Source organism: Mesoplodon mirus, assembly GCF_964341445.2.
Source record: "Mesoplodon mirus genome assembly, chromosome: 2".
Taxonomy (NCBI): domain Eukaryota; kingdom Metazoa; phylum Chordata; class Mammalia; order Artiodactyla; family Ziphiidae; genus Mesoplodon; species Mesoplodon mirus.
The window spans coordinates 186,098,364-186,117,556 of NC_138977.1; positions in this window are offsets into that span (position 1 = coordinate 186,098,364).

Sequence of the window (19,193 nt, forward strand, 5' to 3'; positions counted from 1 at the left end):
ATCCAGATTTTGATGAATTGGTTGATTGAGGCCACTTAATCCCTTATTTCTCTTCTGTGTGATGTGTGTACGTGTGTATGTGTATATATGTGTGTGTGTGTGCATATAGGTGTATATATATATGTGTGTGTGTGTGTGTGTGTGTGTGTGTATATATATATATATATATATACACACCAGGTTTTTTTGCCTGGTACCCAAGTTTACCTAAAAGAGCAGCATCAGCATTACTAGGCATATCTCCATAGCTGGACGTATCTGTAACTACACTAGGTGATTTGAAAAGAACTAGGCCTGGGTCTAGCTCCCAGTACAGTGAGTGAGAAGCAGAGCATGGCCCTTGACCACTGGACTCCTCCGGCCCAGGCAGCCTCCACTCCATGTGAGGAGCTATGCTATACTGTAGCATACTGTGGAGCATACAGTAGAGCTACAGTGTAGCTATGCTATACTGGTCATATTTAGAAGATATTTTCATATTATTAGTATTGTTCTATGTGTGTATTTTACTCCTTACTGCTATATATATACTATAAATAGCTGACAATGTTAGGTGCTTTTTTTTTTTGGCTGCACCATGCAGCTTGCAGGATCTCAGTTCCCTGACCAGGGATTGAACCTGGGCCATGGCAGTGAAAGTGCTGAATCCTAACCACTAGACCACCTGGGAACTCCCAGTTAGGTGCTTTTTAAGAAATATCTAGTCTTTCTAGATATTCTAAAGTACGTGCTATATGTTCAAAGTAGAGGTAGTAAAATAACACATTGTATAAATATCCTTTTATTAAAATTGATATGAAATATTGTCTTTTGGAAATGCAATTGCTAAACCACCCCTTTGTATGGTCCTGTGTTTGTGCACTGGTTCCAGGAAGGAGGGCCAAGAAAGACATGCAAAGGACTCTATGCCAGTGTGATTATAGTTAGGCAGTGTTAAACATCATCTCATGTTCTGTGCATTTTATTTTACTTTGTGTGAATAGCACATTTAATAGACAAATGAGTCCTAATTTTTCATCTAATCTTTCTGCATGTTAAAGAGGTTGCCAGTAAATAGAAGAATTAATAAACTAATTCTCTTATAAATTTTGTGTTAAAATTTATTGGAAAGACTATCTTCTGAAAATGACTTGTGGAAGTTCAATTGTTAAAATTACCTCATATCAAATCAGTTATTAAGACCCATGAATTCTAGTAGCATTTATTCTCATTTTCTTAAAGAACTTGGACTCTGGAATTAGCCTGCTTGAGTTAGGGTCTTTGTTTACAAACTTGCTTAAAGCTCTCCAAGTCTCCTGTTTTCTCATTTTCAAAATAAGATAAAAATATCATCTGCCTTGGTGAGTTATTCTGAGAGTTAAGGTTGATAATAAATAGAAAGACTTAAAATGGTCACTGGTTTATACTAATTTCTCAGTATCTGTAATCTATTCTTATGGTTCTGTATGACCAGAGTATAGCATGCTTTTAGGAGACTTGGAGAAATTGAGTCTGAAAACTAGGCAGAGGCTGGGTTGAGAAGAGCCTCATTACCCTGTTAAGAGTTAGGATCAAATTATCTATGTAAGAGGGAACTGTTTAAGGATCAGCTTAAGATGAGGAGTGCCTGGTAAACCTTATGGCAAATCTTTATCATCAGGTCAAACATGGGCTACTGTGGTTGTCTAAGAAGGCCATGATATAATCCTGAATGAGGCAGTAGAAATAGGGTAAAGTAGAGTAGAATGAATCTGAATAAACATGACTTGTGATATTTTGAATATCACAAGGTGTTGAATAAGGAAGGTAGGTGAATAAGTAGGTGTTGAATAAGGAAGAGAGATCTAGGAAGAATTCTTTCCTTCTTTGAATGACTAAGTAGATACCAGTGCTAAGGTAGTGAATGCAAAGCAAGAAGTAGTATTGGTGTATAGATAATGGCTAATATAAGTTTGGATATGTTAGATATATGATACCTAAAAAAAACTTTCAGTTAGGCATATACAATACACAGTTGGAGGTAAAGGGCTGGAACTTGGAAGGTTGGGCTGGAGTTTCTGATTGGGATTCATCACAAATATAATGATATTTAAAAAGAATAGATGAGCCCACTGAGCTAATGAGAAAAAAAAATACAGGTCAAGGGTAGAACTGCAAGAAATTCTGCACAGAAGGAAGTAAGATAGTACTGAAAAGACCAACTGGATTGGGTAACAAAGACGTCACTGATTTTCTTGGGGTGTGCCAGGCCAGTAGAGGAAAATGAACAGAAAGCAGATTGCAGCATTTGGGGAAGAGCAAGAGGGGAGGAATTGGAAATATGAATGTAGACCAATATTTTTTTAAGAAGTTTAACAAATGGGAGGGAGAGAGAGGGGCCATTAGCTAAAGAAATCTCATAGTTGAAGGATGCAGCTATTTTGTTTGCTTTATGTGTTTAAAATGAGGAAAGCCCGTTTGTAGGCTAAGGGAGGGAGGCTGTGGGGAAGGTGAATTTACGGATGAAGGGCCTTGTTTTATCATATACCTAATAGTTGAAGAACCTATTTTCTTTTCATCCAGAGTCATCCACTTATTTCCTTTATCTAGATATTTCCCCATTCTCCTTTAATCCATTTTTGTTTCTTACCTCTTCTTCTTCCTGCATTTATACTTACTCTGGTAGCTATATTCTGCACCTATCTGTTGACATGTCTATTGGTGGTTATGGATAATACTGGTATTTTATTCAGGTAACACTGGTGTAGTTTATCAGGTATAGTCAATGCTTGAACTCAACCCTGTGGCCTAAGGAGAAATCTGGGTCCAAGATAGGTGAAATAAGGGTAGATATGTCTGATAGTGTGTTGACACTATTTAAATAACAGTTTTTAAAAGAAAAGTCACAATGCAAGGTATATGCCCTTTTCTGCCTCAATTGCACAGGTCAGAAAAGGACCAAACTATCACTCACAAATAACCTGAAACAAAGACATTAAGGTCTGAAATTGTGTAACAGTTCAATGTTTCCTGACTCTTCTTTCACTTTCAGACTATCTTTTGGGAGGAATATGACCATCTCCAAGCTATGAAACACTTAGACAATCAGGAGAAATCGAGTTTTACTGTTTACAGACTCCAAGGACTTTCCTTATCTTTTTAATTTCTATTACTCTACAACGTGTACAATCCCTTAGATGTTTTATATTCAGAAGTCAGTATCCAGCATTTTGAATTTTAATGGTATATTTATGCTCTGCTTACTTCTCCTATCTCCTGAAGAGTGTCTCTTGAAGAGTTATGGCTATGGTCATAAAATCCAATAAAGATGCATTTGTCAAACTGATTTTTTTTCCAAACTCTGTCCCTGTTAAATTCATAAAAGAAACCAGATTTCCGCAGATATTTGACTACTGTAGTGGAAATGATAAGAAGCACAAGAGTCATCCAGGAACAGATATTAAAAAGAGCCACACAAAAGAAAGTTCTGTCACTTATACTAAATTGTTCCTTCTCAAAAGACAAGGCAATCACCTAAATAGAAAAATTAATCATAAAGCATGTTAAATCATCAGGCATGAAAACAGTTGGCTTTCATGATTCATGATAATTAGTTTGGAGAACCAGAAGTTATAACTAAATAGACTAGTGAGAAGAACTCCCAACTGGGTAAATTCATTTTATTTTCAGATTGAGCACACAAGGCAAATGCTTTACCAAAAAAAAAAAAAAAAATAGTCTCTTGGATTTATTTGGTCATTATTTTAAAACCTACATTTTGAAGTCAGGGATCCTCAGCACCATAGTGAGATTTTATATACCACCTGGTAAGTAAGTAAATGACTCATGTGAAACCTCAAAATAAGAGAAGAGTTTGTCCTCAAGTTTCTGTCCCCTTTCCTTGTCATCATAGTTCCACAAAGTTCAATGCCTTTTTTTCTTGTCCCTTGGTTGTTTCATACAATAGAGTCACAGTAATAATAGTAAAATTGTATCACCCTGGCTTCAGCTGTCATAAGTAAAAATAGCTGGAAATATCAGACTCAAATTTTTCTTTACTATTTCAGGGGAGTAACTCAAATGTCCTATGTGTGCTTGCAATGAACTGTGCCTATCAATTTTTTTTCCACTTCATATTTTTTATCTTTTCTTTTGACACTCGACATAATCCATTCATTCTGTGGTCACTGTGTTCACTTCCAGTGGAGAATTTGTTCCTGTTATGTCTCTTTAATTACCATGTTGGCTCCAGGTTAGGACAGTTGTGAGGATTTTCAGTTTATGAAACTGACTTATCTATTTCACCATGCTGCATTTCTTTTCCTAACCTGCGTTTACCTGTGCTTTTCTCCTCCTATTTTGAAGATACGTTGAAGACACAGCTCATTGGCATAGTCCTTCCTCTCGCCCCTTCTCACTAGGACTCTCTTATAAGTCATTTTGGGCTGGGCCAAAAGGTAATCTAAGTGACTCAGTGGAATATAAACAGATTTGATCCCTCTCATAAATCCTCTTACATTTTCCATACACTGAAGCCTTCTGCATCTTTTCTCCTTTTACTCTCAGATAGGCCTATTGGGTCTTCTTTTTGAGAGGTTTAGTGGAGGAGTCTTTATTGTCTGATGGATTAGAGGTGAATGACCTGAGGACTAGCCATTAGTCCTACTGTATCCAGTTGTTAGTGACACGATTAAAATTCTATTTCCTTTCTTGTCTTCAGTCATATAGTAAAGCAAGTCTATAAGCAAGGATCAGGCCTGAGAACATCTGATTTTGCCATAGATATAAAGCTTAATTCTGTGGTACCTTCATTCTCTAGATGTTGTCAAGTTACAAACCAGAATTATTTGCTTATTACTGAAATACTTCCAGGAGCTTTATACACATAATTGGTGCCCCCACTCTACACTTCATCATCATGTGAAAAACAGGGCTTCTTTTTATAAAGATCCATATTTTCCCCCAATATAAATCATTAAATGTCCTTTGGAATCCATGCTTATCTTTTCATATGAAAAACTAGACCTAATTTAAATTAAGATGGAATTTTATTACATTCAGCCTTCATCTTTAAAGACTATTTGGCCATCATCTTTATCAAAAAAATTGCAAATTAGGACAGTATTGTTAGTCTTTATTTTGCTGGTAAGAAAATGAGGGACAGGGAAAGGTTGAGTCACCTGGGACTATAGAAAGTCAATAGCAAAACGTGGACAGAAAATAATATTAGAGGGACTTCCCTGATGGTCCAGTGGTTAAGACTCTGTGCTCCCAATGCAGGGGGCCTGGGTTCGATCCCTGGTCAGGGAGCTGGATCCCACATGCCACAACTAAGACCCGGCACAGCCAAATAAATAAATAAATATTAAAAAAATATTACGGACTCCCAGGAAACCTTTATTACTTGGTTTGTTTACTTATTATCTACTGAGAAGCAAAATCTCCTAATATAAAGAAAAATCATAGTTCCAGATTTTTAGCCTCTTATAATTTAGTTATTTCTAAAAAATAGGGAAAGAAAATCATAATCTTTGAAGAAATATTATGATATGAAGATGATTTAGACAGTATTTAAATAGTTTATAGATATTGTGAAGTGGTGCTTCTTAGAGTGTACACAGCAAACCCTTTTTGTAGGTAATATTATATGTCAAGGTCACATTAATTCAGATTCTTACAGCATCAGCAAATAGAGTCAGGAAAATATCTCAGGCAGTTGTTGCTTGAATGAATATATGTGTAAAATATAATGATCACCTAAATTCATTCTTTAATCAAATATTTATTGAGCACTTACTATGTGCAGAGTTTATTCTTGGTGTTTGATACTGGGAAAATGTGTGCCTAAAAATGCTGTACTGAGAAAAATGTGTACTCAATCCTTTCAAAATGGGGAGAATTAACAGAGTTTCGAGTGCATCTTGAAAGCCAGTTTTGCATAAATTTTATTAGTCCCTTTCTGTGTTCCTTTTGATTTTACTCTTCTCATTTATAAGCCCATCTTCAAATGATTGATTAAAATACTGCCTGCTTCTGTTCTGAATGTTGCGCTTTGTACAATGTCAGAAAATACATGAACTTTACTTTTCCAGTGTTTCATATCTCAATAGTCAATTCCAAACTATTTGATTCTTGTTGCTCTGACTTATGATTTCAACTTTCCTCCTTTTATTAGCTTTGTTTCAGATTATCTGTTCTATCTCTGCTTTTGTTCTTTTTTTAATGAATATTTCTTTTTTAACATCTTTATTGGAGTATAATTGCTTTACAATGGTGTGTTAGTTTCTGCTTTATAACAAAGTGAATCAGCTATACATATACATATATCTCCATATCTCCTCCCTCTTGCGTCTCCCTCCCACCCTCCCTATCTCACCCCTCTAGGTGGTCACATGCACCAAACTGATCTCCCTGTGCTATGTGGCTGCTTCCCACTAGCTATCTGTTTTACATTTTGTAGTGTGTATATGTCCATGCCACTGTTTCACTTTGTCCCAGCTTACCCTTCCCCGTCCCTGTGTCCTCAAGCCCATTCTCTACATCTGTACATTTATTCCTGTCTTGCCCCTTGGTTTTTCAGAATCACTTTTTTTTTTTTAGATTCCATATATATGTGTTAGCATACAGTATTTGTTTTTCTCTTTCTGACTTACTTCACTCTATATGACAGACTCTAGGTCAAATCACCTCGCTAAAATAACTCAGTTTCACTTCTTTTTACGGCCGAGTAATATTCCATTGTATATATGTGCCACATCATCTTTATCCATTCATCTGTCAATGGACACATAGGTTGCTTCCATGTCCTGGCTACTGTAAATAGTGCTACAGTGAACATTGTAGTACATGGCTCTTTTTGAATTATGGTTTTCTCAGGGTATATGGCCAGTAGTAGGATTGCTGGGTCATATAGTAGTTCTATTTTTAGTTTTTAAGGAACCTCCATACTGTTCTCCATAGTGACTGTATCAGTTTACGTTCCCACCAGCAGTAGAAGAGGGTTCCCTTTTCTCCACACGCTCTCTAGCATTTACTGTGTGTAGATTTTTTGGTGATGGCCATTCTGACAGGTGTGAGGTGATACCGCATTGGAGTTTTGATTTGAGTTTCTCTAATGACTAGTGATGTTGAGCATCCTTTCATGTGTTCATTGGCAGTCTGTATAGCTTCTTTGGAGAAATGTCTGTTTATGTCTTCAGCCCATTTTTGGATTGGGTTTTTTTTTTTTTGATATTGACTTGCATGACCTGCTTGTAAAGTTTAGAGATTACTCCTTTGTCAGTTGCTTCACTGGCAAATACTTTCTCCCATTTGGAGGGTTGTCTTTTCGTCTTGTTTATGGTTTCCTTTGCTGTACAAAAACTTTGAAGTTTCATTAGGTCCCATTTATTTGTTTTTGTTTTTATTTCCATTTCTCTAGGAGATGGGTCAAAAAGGATCTTGCTGTGATTTATGTCATAGAGTGTTCTGCCTATGTTTTCCTCTAAGAGTTTTAGAGTGTCTGGCTTTACATTTAGGTCTTTAATCCATTTTGAGTTTATTTTTGTGTATGGTGTTAGGGAGTGTTCTAATTTCATTCTTTTACACGTGGCTGTCCTGTTTTCCCAGCACCACTTATTGAAGAGGCTGTCTTTTCTCCATTGTATATTCTTGCCTCCTTTATCAAAGATAAGGTGACCATATGAGCGTGGGTTTATCTTTGGGTTTTCTATCCTGTTCTATTGATCTATATTCCTTTTTATGTGCCAGTACCATACTGTCTTGATTACTGTAGCTTTATAGTATAGTCTGAAGTCCAGGAGCCTGATTCCTCCAGTTCTGTTTTTCTTTCTCAAGATTGTTTTGGCTGTTCAGGGTCTTTTGTATTTCCATACAAACTGAAATTTTTTGTTCTAGTTTTGTGAAAAATGCCATTGGTAGTTTGATAGGGATTGCATAGAATCTGTAGATTGCTTTGGGTAGTATAGTCATTTTCACAGTGTTGATTCTTCCAATCCAAGAACATGGTATATCTCTCCATCTGTTGGTATCATCTTTAATTTCTTACATCAGTGTCTTATAGTTTTCTGCATACAGGTCTTTTGTCTCCTTAGGTATGTTTATTCCTAGATATTTTATTCATTTTGTTACAGTGGTTAATGGGAGTGTTTCCTTAATTTCTCTTTCAGATTTTTCATCATCAGTGTAGAGTAATGTAAGAGATTTCTGTGCATTAATTTTGTATCCTGCTACTTTACCAGTTTCATTGATTAGCTCTAGTAGTTTTCTGATAGCATCTTTAGGATTCTCTATGTATAGTATCATGTCATCTACAAACAGTGACAGCTTTACTTCTTCTTTTGCAATTTGGATTCCTTTTATTTCTTTTTCTTCCCTGATTGCTGTGGCTAGGACTTCCAAAACTATGTTAAATAATAGTGGTAAGAGTGGACAACCCTGTGTTGTTCCTGATCTTAGAGGAAATGGTTTCAGTTTTTCACCATTGAGAACTATGTTGGCTATGAGTTTTTCATATATGGCCTTTATTATGTTGAGGTAAGTTCCCTCTATGTCTACTTTCTGGAGGGTTTTTTTTCATAAATGGGTGTTGAATTTTGTCAAAAGTTTTCTCTGCATCTATTGAGACGATCATATGGTTTTTCTCCTTCAGTTTGTTAATGTAGTGTGTCACACTGATTGATTTGTGTATATTGAAGAATCCTTGCATTCCTGGGATAAACCCCACTTGATCATGGTGTATGATCCCTTTAATGTGCTGTTGGATTCTTGCTAGTATTTTGTTGAGGATTTTTGCATCTATATTCATCAGTGATATTGGCCTGTAATTTTCTTTCTTTGTGACATCTTTGTCTGGTTTTGGTATCAGGGTGATTGTGGCCTCGTAGAATGAGTTGGGGAGTGTTCCTCCCTGTGCTTTATTTTGGAAGTATTTGAGAAGGATACGTGTTAGGTCTTCTCTAAATGTTTGACAGAATTTGCCTGTGAAGCCATCTGGTCCTGGGCTTTTGTTTGTTGGAAGATTTTTAATCACAGTCTCAATTTCAGTGCTTGTGAATGGTCTGTTTATATTTTCTATTTCTTCTTGGTTCAATCTTAGAAGGTTGTGCTTTTGTAAGAATTTGTCCATTTCTTCCAGGTTGTCCATTTTATTGGCATATAGTTGCTTATAGTAATCTCTCATGATCCTTTGTATTTCTGCAGTGTCAGTTGTTACTTCTTTTTCATTTCTAATTCTACTGATGTGAGTCTTCTCCCTTTTTTTCTTGATAAGTCTGGCTAATGGTTTGTCAATTTTGTTTATCTTCTCAAAGAACCAGCTTTTAGTTTTACTGATCTTTGCTATCATTTCCTTCTTTTCTTTTTCATTTATTTCTGATCTGATCTTTATGATGCCTTTCATTTGGCAGACTTTGGAGGTTTTTTGTTCTTCTTTCTCTAATTGCTTTAAGTGTAAAGTTAGGTTGTTTATTTGAGATGTTTCTTGTTTCTTGAGGTAAGATTGCATTGCTATAGACTTCCCTCTTAGAACTGCTTTTGTTGCATCCCATAGTTCTTGGGTCGTCATGTTTTCATTGTCATTTGTTTCTAGGTATTTTTTGATTTCCTCTTTGTTTTCTTCAGAGATCTCTTGGTTATTTAGTAGTGTATTGTTTAGTCTCCATATGTTTGTATTTTTTACAGATTTTGTCATGTAATTGATATCTAGTCTCATAGCCTTGTGGTCAGAAAAGATACTTGATACAATTTCAATTTTCTTAAATTTACCAAGGCTTGATTTGTGACCCAGGATATTATCTATCCTGGAGAATGTTCCATGAGCACTTGAGAAGAAAGTGTATTCTGTTGTTTTTGGATGAAATGTCCTATAAATATCAATTAAGTTCATCTTGTTTAATGAATCATTTAAAGCTTGTGTTTTCTTATTTATTTTCATTTTGGATGATTGGTCCCTTGGTGAAAGTGGGATGTTAATGTCCCCTACTATGATTGTGTTACTGTCGATTTCCCCTTTTATGGCTGTTAGCATTTGTCTTATGTATTGAGGTGCTCCTATGTTGGGTGCATAAATATTTACAATTGTTATATCTTCTTCTTGGATCGATCCCTTTATTGTTATGTAGTGTCCTTCTTTGTCTCTTTTAATAGTCTTTGTTTTAAAGTCTATTTTGTCTGACATGAGAATGGCTACTCCAGCTTTCTTTTGATTTCCATTTGCATGGAATATCTTTTTCCATCCCCTCACTTTCAGTCTGTGTGTGTCCCTAGGTCTGAAGTGGGTCTCTCATAGACAGCATATATATGGGTCCTGTTTTTGTAACCATTCAGCCAGTCTGTTTCTTTTGGTTGGAGCATTTAATCCATTTACATTTAAGGTAGTTATCGATATGTGTGTTCCTATTACCATTTTCTGAATTGTTTTAGGTTTGTTTTTGTAGGTGTTTTCCTTCTCTTGTGTTTCCTGCCTAGAGAAGTTCCTTTTCTTTTGTTGTAAAGCTGGCTTGGTGGTGCTGAATTCTCTTAACTATTGTTTGTCTGTAAAGGTTTTAATTTCTGTGTCAAATCTGAATGAGATCCTTGCTAGGTAGAGCAATCTTTGTTGTAGGTTTTTCCCTTTCAGCAGTTTAAGTATGTCCTGCCACTCCCTTCTGGCTTGCAGAATTTCTGCTTAAAGACCAGCTGTTAACCTTATGGAATTCCCTTGTATGTTATTTGTTGTTTTTCCCTTGCTGCTTTTAATATTTTTTCTTTGTTTTTAATTTTTGATAGTTTGATTAATATGTGTCTTGGCATGTTTCTCCTTGAATTTATCCTGTATGGGATTCTCTGTGCTTCCTGGACTTGACTATTTCCTTTACCATATTAAGGAAGTTTTCAACTATAATCTCTTCAAATATTTTCTCAGTCACTTTCTTTTTCTCTTCTTCTGTGACCCCTATAATTCGAATGTTGGTGCATTTAATGTTGTCCCAGTAGTCTCAGAGAGTGTCCTCAATTCTTTTCATTCTTTTTTCTTTATTCTGCTCTGCAGTAGTTATTTCCACTATTTTATCTTCCAGGTCACTTATCCATTCTTCTGCCTCAGTTATTCTGCTATTGATTCCTTCTAGAGAATTTTCAGTTTCATTTATTGTGTTGTTCATCACTGTTTGTTTGCTCTTTAGTTCTTCTATGTCCTTGTTAAGCATTTCTTGTATTTTCTCCATTCTATTTTCAAGTTCTTGGATCATCTTTACCATCATTACTTTGAATTCTTTTTCAGGTAAACTGTCTATTTTCTCTTCATTTGTTTGTTCTGGTGGGTTTTTACCTTGCTCCTTCATCTGCTGTGTGTTTCCTTGTCTTCTCATTTTGCTTAACTTACTGTGTTTAGGGTCTCCTTTTCGCAGGCTGCAGGTTCGTAGTTCCTGTTGTTTTTGGTGTCTGCCCCCAGTGGGTGAGGTTAGTTGAGTGGGTTGTGGAGGCCTCCTGCTGGAGGCCACTAGTGCTTGTGTTCTGGTGGATGATGCTGGATCTTGTTTTTCTGGTGGGCTGGATCACATCTGGTTGTCTGTATTGGGGTGTGTGTGACCTTATGATTTTAGGCAGCTTCTCTGGTAATGGGTGGCGTTGTGTTCCTGTCTTGCTAGTTGTTTGGCATAGGGTGTCCAGCACTGTAGCTTGCTGTTCGTTGAGTGGAGCTGGGTCTTAGAGTTGAGATGGAGATCTCTGGGAGAGCTTTCACCCTTTGATATTACATGGAGCCAGGAGGCCTCTGGTGGACCAGTGTCCTGTACTTGGCTCTCCCACCTCAGAGGCACAGGCCTGACACCCGGACAGATCACTATGACCCTGTCAGCCAGTTGGCTCAGAAGAAAAGGGAGAAAAAAAAGAAAGAAAGAAAGAAAGAAAAGAAAAGAAAATTATTAAAATAAAAAATAAAAAAGTTCTTAAAAATAAAAAAAATAAGTTGAAATGTAATTTAAAAAAAAGGAAAAAAAAGAAAGAATGAAGAGAGCAACCAAACCAAAAATCAAATCTACCTATGATAACCAGCACTAAAACTATACTAAAAAAAAAAAAAAAAAAAAAAAAAGACAGAACTCTAGGACAAATGGTAAATGAATGCTGTACAGACAAAATCACACAAAGAAGCATGCACATACAGTCTCACAAAAAGAGAAAAAGGAAAAATATATAAGTATGTATTTATAAAAAAAAAAACAGGAAGAGAGTAACCAAATCAATAAACAAATCTACCAATGATAATAAACTCTAAATACTAAACTAAGATAAACATAAAACCCAAAACAAATTAGATGCAGGAAGCAAACCCGTCTACAGTTGCCCCCAAAGCCCACTGCCTCAATTTTAGAATGGTTCATTGTCAGATATTCCAGAGATGCAGGGTACATCAAGTTGATTGTGTAGATTTAATCCACTGTTCCCGAGGCTGCTGGGAGAAATTTCCCTTTCTCTTCTTTATTCACACAGCTCCTGGGGTTCAGCTTTGGATTTGGCCCCGCTTCTGCGTGTAGGTTGCCTGAGGGCATCTGTTCTTTGCTCAGACAGAACGGGGTTAAAGTAGCAGCTGATTAGGGGCTCTGGCTCACTTAGGCTGCGGGGGAGGGAGGGTTATGGAATGCGGGGAAGCCTGCCCGTGGCAGAGGTCGACATGACGTTGCGGCAGCCTGAGGCATACTGTGCGTTCTCCCAGGGAAGCTGTCCCTGGATCATGGGACCCTGACAGTGGTGGGCTGCACTGCCTCCTGAGAGGGGAGGTGTGGATAGTGACCTGTGCTTGCACACAGGCTTCTTGGTGGCTGCAGCAGCAGCTTTAGCATTTCATGCCCGTCTCTGTTGTCTCTGCTGATAGCTGCAGCTCGCGCCAGGCTCTGGAGCTCGTTTAGGTGGTGCTCTGAGTCCCCTCTCCTCGCTCACCCTGAAACAATGGTCTCTTGCTTCTTAGGCAGTTCCAGACTTTCTCCCTGACTCCCTCCCGGCTAGCTCTGGTGCACTAGCCCCCTCCAGGCTGTGTTCACGCAGCCAACACCAGTCCTCTCCCTGGGATCTGACTTCCGAAGCCCGAGCCTTAGTTCCCAGCCCCCACCAGCCCCGGCGAGTGGGCAGACAAGCCTCTCAGGCTAGTGAGTGGTAGTCGGCACCGATCCTCTGTGAGGGAATCTCTCTTCTTTGTCTTCTGTAACCCTGTTGCTACCCCCTCCTCCGTGGCTCTGAAGCTTTTCCCCCGCCACCCCTTGTCTCCACTAATGAAGGGGCTTCCTAGTGTGTGGAAACTTTACCTCCTTCACAGCTCCCTCTCACAGGTGCAGGTCCCATCCCTATTCTTCTGTCTCTGTTTTTTCTTTTTTCTTTTGCTCTACCCAGGTACGTGGAGAGTTTCTTGCCTTTTGGGAGGTCTGAGGTCTTCTGCCAGTGTTCAGTAGGTGTTCTGTAGGAGTTGTTCCACATGTAGATGTATTTCTGATGTATTTGTGGGGAGGAAGGTGACCTCCATGGCTTACTCCTCTGCCATCTTGAAGGCCTCTTAATAAATATTTCTTTGAATCATCCCTGAGATCAAGGCAATAAAACTTGACTTGATAGCACAGAGATTGGTTAGAAGTCTATTTCTTTTTGAAAAATAGCCATTTCTAGAGAATGTTGTTTGTAAAAGCAACTTTTCTTCTTTAGCAGGATTTTTATCAGCTTTTGCATTAAGTTTATTTTACGAGCCCATGGTACTTCATAATAAATTATAAGCAGTTATTTATTTATTTTCTTTATTTTTTGGGGGGGAGGAATACCTGTTAAATGGTTTCTAGAACCCAGAATAAAACTCGATTATCTTGTGCTCAGATGGAAAAAAAATCTGTTTGATTTCTCTTTAACCTATTAAGAAAGAAATTTTAAGATTTCTTAAAGATTAATCATAGTATAATGACATTTGACTCTATTACAGTGAGCATCTCTTGTCAATGTTGGGAGTTTTAAAGGAATAGGTATAATTGATATTATTTTGGGAAACATTTTAAAAGGGTTCTAAAAAGGGGAAAGATTCATGGAAATTAATTTTCTCATAAATCTCTCAATAGTAATAATTATTGGTAGGATACTTTCTTTGAAAATGTATTCAAATTTATTTGGTGACTTATTCAGAAGCAAATAGCTAACTTTTACATCCACTGTAGACTGACATTTCTACTTCATGTATATCAACTAAAGTTCTTATAAGTACAAAAAGAAAATACATTAAATGGTTTTTAATGCCATATAAAAATAGCATATAAAACATATCTATATTCCTTATATTTAATGAGTATTTCTCCTTAAAAATATATATCTTTAAGTATACATATATTTTATATATGTATTGTATATATGTATTTTTTAAGGATCATCATGGTCAAAATATTGAATACTATCAGCATAAATGTATTATTTAACTTCTTTTTGAGTTCTTGTAAAATGGTTAAGGTCGGTATTCCAAATTAATTATGTTCACATGTATTTTCACTGTCATTGCTCTTCTGATGACTACCAAAAATGGAATTATAATTCAAATATAAATATTCAAGTCATGTTCATAAAACTATATCTGGAGAACTGGTAATCAAACACTCTTTTTCTTAAATTCCTTGTTTCTGCACATCCCATCATGTTGTACGGTTTTCATTTTAATGAATGCCACTTCCTTCAAACATCCCTTCCTTGGTTTTTGGTGCCTCTCTAATTGGGAGATCATGTCTGGTTTTGAAGGTGATGCTGGGCTGGTGGGGAGATACTCAGGTCTTTGGTGTGGAGTTAGTCCAGAGAGATGCAGTATTTGTGCTTCTCCAGCTTCATGCCTCTGTTCAGGGTTTTCCCAGTCTCCTGCATGATATTCAAGTCATATCTTTGAAGTTCACTTCTTTAACGGCCTAAACAGGCTGTTGGTGGCCTGCAGTCTCATTTTCCTGCTTTTCTATGTGTCCTCTGGGCATCAGCTGGTCTCCTGAAGATGGAAGGCTTGCCACTTTAGGAGCTGCTCTAGTCAGTGACTTCTTGCTGACCTTGTCCATGCCTGGCAATGCCAGCCAATGCCCAAGAATTTCCCCATCTCTAATTAAATATGACTGTACATAATCTCCTCCCAAGATTACCTCTAATTTTAACCTTACTTACATGGAATATTTTTTATTCTGAACATTTAATGTTTATAACTGGATCCATACACACTATTTATTTTACCTTGGGACCAATTGCTTGTAAATAATCTTCAATCCCACATGAAAGTTATTGCATTGTTGCATAAGATTTTAAACAAATTTTGTAGGATATATTTTTCCTTCTTCACTAAAAAAATGAATATGTGTATTTGGACATGTTCTGTGACTTTGGTTTATAAATTGGGAATACATGAGATAGGAAGCAAAATCTATAATATAAGGTAAATTGTAATCTTTCAGTGAGCAGATACATTTTTAAATCTTGGTGTGGCTAAGCAATATGTTGTGTACTACTTGGAGCAGCAAAAAATAAACAAGAAATAAGGGAGAAAAATGAAACACAGCATTGTGAAAAACAGAGATGAGTGTGATGAGAGAAGTACAGGCCTAATACCTATAATGGAAGATGTGCCATAACTTTTACATACCTTAAATCTGCCCTCTTTGTGGGCTTTGTCACTTACAATTACTAGGGGATATGTAGATAAAATTTCCACTCCCAGCTCATTTTAAACACAGTTTACCAAATGAACAGAATTTTTTGGTAATTAAAAAACTAATATTTATCATATTAGATGAAAAGAGTGTAAAGGTAATTAAATGCTATAATTCTTTCAATCTTGATTTTTATAACTCTTTGTTTTGAGAATTGAATGTTATCACATAAGACAATCTTTGGAGGTAATGAAAACAAGAATTATTGCCATTTTGCAGTTGGTGAAACTGAGACTTAGATGTGAAACAGTCTTCTCTAAGGCTAGCGCATGTTAAGAGTCCACTCAATGTAACCCTCTAATCTTAGTGGCTTGGGTACAAACTAAAGGTATAGAAACTTCCATTTTTTTGTGTATCAAAGTGGGCTTTTCCCATGAAGAAAACCATCTTAGAAGCTAATCCTGGTAAAGTGAGGAAGACTTTCCATTCTGGGCTGTGGAATCAGGCTAAGCAGCTACTCAGCCTTGGTGGGTGGAAGCGGGATGTGAGTAATGCCCCCAAACCTCTGTATGTCTGCTACTTGCAGCAAAGGTGAGTTGGTATTGATGTAGTCTTCTGATTTCTGGTCCTCTAGCAAATACTGAAAGGGCTAGGAACTAACCAACAACCAGAGTCCTCTCCCTGCAGTGAGATGAGAGCTGGTTCTGGCTCAACATTTAATGGATGCAGGAATCCTCCCTTACCCAGCTATCACGTCATTGAGAGGAAAGGGCTGCCTGTATCTAAAACTGAATAAGCTGGCCTCATTGATATCTACATGTTCTCCAGAATTTTAAATAAATATTGAAAGAGCCCCAGCTATCAAAGTAATACTGCAGTAAACATGTTCTACCTTCCAACTCCTGGGTGTCCAGGTTTTTGGAACATGCTTTCTATGTTGCATGTTTGTACCAGACTTCTGGAATTCTTGTTCCAGCAACAAAGTCAGCAACATTTGATCAGTCTAACTTTCTGGCACACTTGGAGTTCTTTTACTCATCATGACTGAAGGAGAAATGGACTTTGCTCAATCAGTGGGATATAGAATTTTAATTATTTATCATGCATATTGTGTCAGCTCTGATCCTGTTTTGTACTCCAGCAAATACATGGAATATATTAATTATATAATAAATAGAAGTTTATTTATCTGTTGAGAACAGCTCTTTTACAAGTTTCATAAGAATCATGTTACTACTGAATGTAAGAACATTTGAATCTTTGAGGACATATGTATCATTTTTCTTGTCAATTTTAACAATTTTTGACAAAAATAACTATGACTCTTAATAAGTATAATTATACCTACTTCCTTCAAAGTGGAAATGTTCTGAGTTGCTATTTCTTTGTGAGGCATTTATAAGGTGTTAGATTTTTAACACTTGTCAAAATTATCTCTTCATAACAGTCTTTTACATTTCTGGTATCTATTTTGATGACTTTATTTTTAATTTAAACTACATCTTGGACAGATTGAATAATGAATAATAAGTATTTTTTAATATCTACCAATTTTTGGAAGCCAGAAAAATTTTTTTTCTCAAATAAAGGAAAGGAATCATATCAGATTCAATCATAATGTAGGTAAAAGGAGTAACTTGAGAAATTACTGCTGCTCAAATAAGTTTTTATCTGGAATTAATTTGGGATTGCTACCTCAATTACATGAGTTATTAATTATTCCATATTTGATGTATCATTGAGATATGTATATTGTACTATATATATGCACATACATTTGGAGTAAATAAGTGTGATTTAAATATTTTTCTCTATCAAAATTATCATCTTCAATTGGCAAAACATTTTTTGAATTGTTAAGCCACATTCTGAAAGCATTTCAAAATGTTTAAATGGATATTATTTCCTAATTTATAAACCTTCAAATGATTCCAGGAATAAAGACTGAGACAAGAAAAAAAATAAAAGTGGTACAGTTTAAGAGTTTAAGGTCAAGGGACTCAGATTAGCAGGAATAAGTTGATGGCTTTTTACTCTTTGGCTGGAGATGGTTTTCTGAAATACTGAAAGGAAAGAGAAGCTTGGATCATGAAGAGCTCAAATGTAAGACTACAGATTTCTCTTTCAAGTGGGTAGTTCCATTCTATGCAAACTCCTGTTGTTTGAAGTCAAGAAGAACATTAGTGTATCTAATATGTTTTGTGTTTTCACTGCAGTAGCATTGTGGCTCTATTACATTTAGACACACTTTAAAGAACAAACTGATGTAGGTTGTTGAAGGTGAACAAACTTGCTTGTTCTCTGCAATTATAAAACCAGACCTGGAACAAGGACTTTTTGTTTTCTACTGGGCAAATTTTCTATCTGATTTGAGTTGAGATCCTAAAGCCTTTAATTGAATTCTAGAAAATGATTAAGAGACAGGGTGCACATGAGATGTGTTTCTGCTTGTATTCTTAGAGTTGCAGTAAAGTCTAGTGGTTAAGAGCTTGAGCTTTGAAGCAAAAAAAAACCCAAAAAAACTTGGGTTTGATTCCTGACTTTATCACTACTGGCCATGTGATAGTGAATAATCTCACAAGGCCTTGGTTTCATCACCTGTAAAATGAGAAAAAAAGAAATGAAAATTACAAGGAAAAGAGAATGGTTAGAATGAATTCTGTGGAGTTGGCTTAGAATTGCAGTTACCAGTGATATATATATATATATATATATATATATATATATATATATATATATATATATATGTTTGTTTCCTAGCTCTGAGAGGACCTAGAAGTAATAAAACCTCAGTACCAATAAGTACATCTAGAGTCCATAACTTGTTTTCTAAATTCCATTCTCCAATAAATTTCATTCCTTTCCTTCTACCAGGACCCGAAGTTGCCTAGAGAAATGTCTGGTTTCAGAGCTATGGCAGAGAAAGTATAAGTTGAACCTGGATATTTTGCCCTAAAAAAATGAGATGTGCAAAAAATGAAGGGGGCAACTCAAAAGAACATAGGAGCCAACCTGAACTGCCTTTCAATGTTAAGCAATTTAAGCACAAAATAAATAATATTGATAATGCTTTATAACCTATAGAATGAAATGATAATCCATGAGTCCATATTAATTTAAATACATAATTAAATAAACACATGGGGCTGAAGGAAATGTCTTTGTAGAATGTAGAAGGCATAATAATAATAGAAAAATAACAAATTACCATTTGACAAATACCACAGTAATAATGGTTTCTTATAAGAATCAGTAATAGTACTACATGTAGTACATGAAAGGATGGTCAGAAACAAGATAATTGCATGTTCTCAAAGTATTATAAGATACTAATATTTATTAATTAAAAAGGCACAAAGTATCCTATTTAGTGAAGAGCCTAACAGACACCACCCGAGCTCACATCTTCAGAAGTGAGACAAACCAGTGTTATGAGCCTTCTGATATGAGAAGTTAACATCACTTCTGTGTTATTTTTGCCAAAACTGATTAACCTGAACTTAATCATGAGGAAATATCAGACAAACCTAAACAGAGAGATTCCACAAAATAGCCCCATTTCCTCAGAAGTGTCAATATTTTGAAAGACAGGCAGATGGGAATTATTTTAGATCA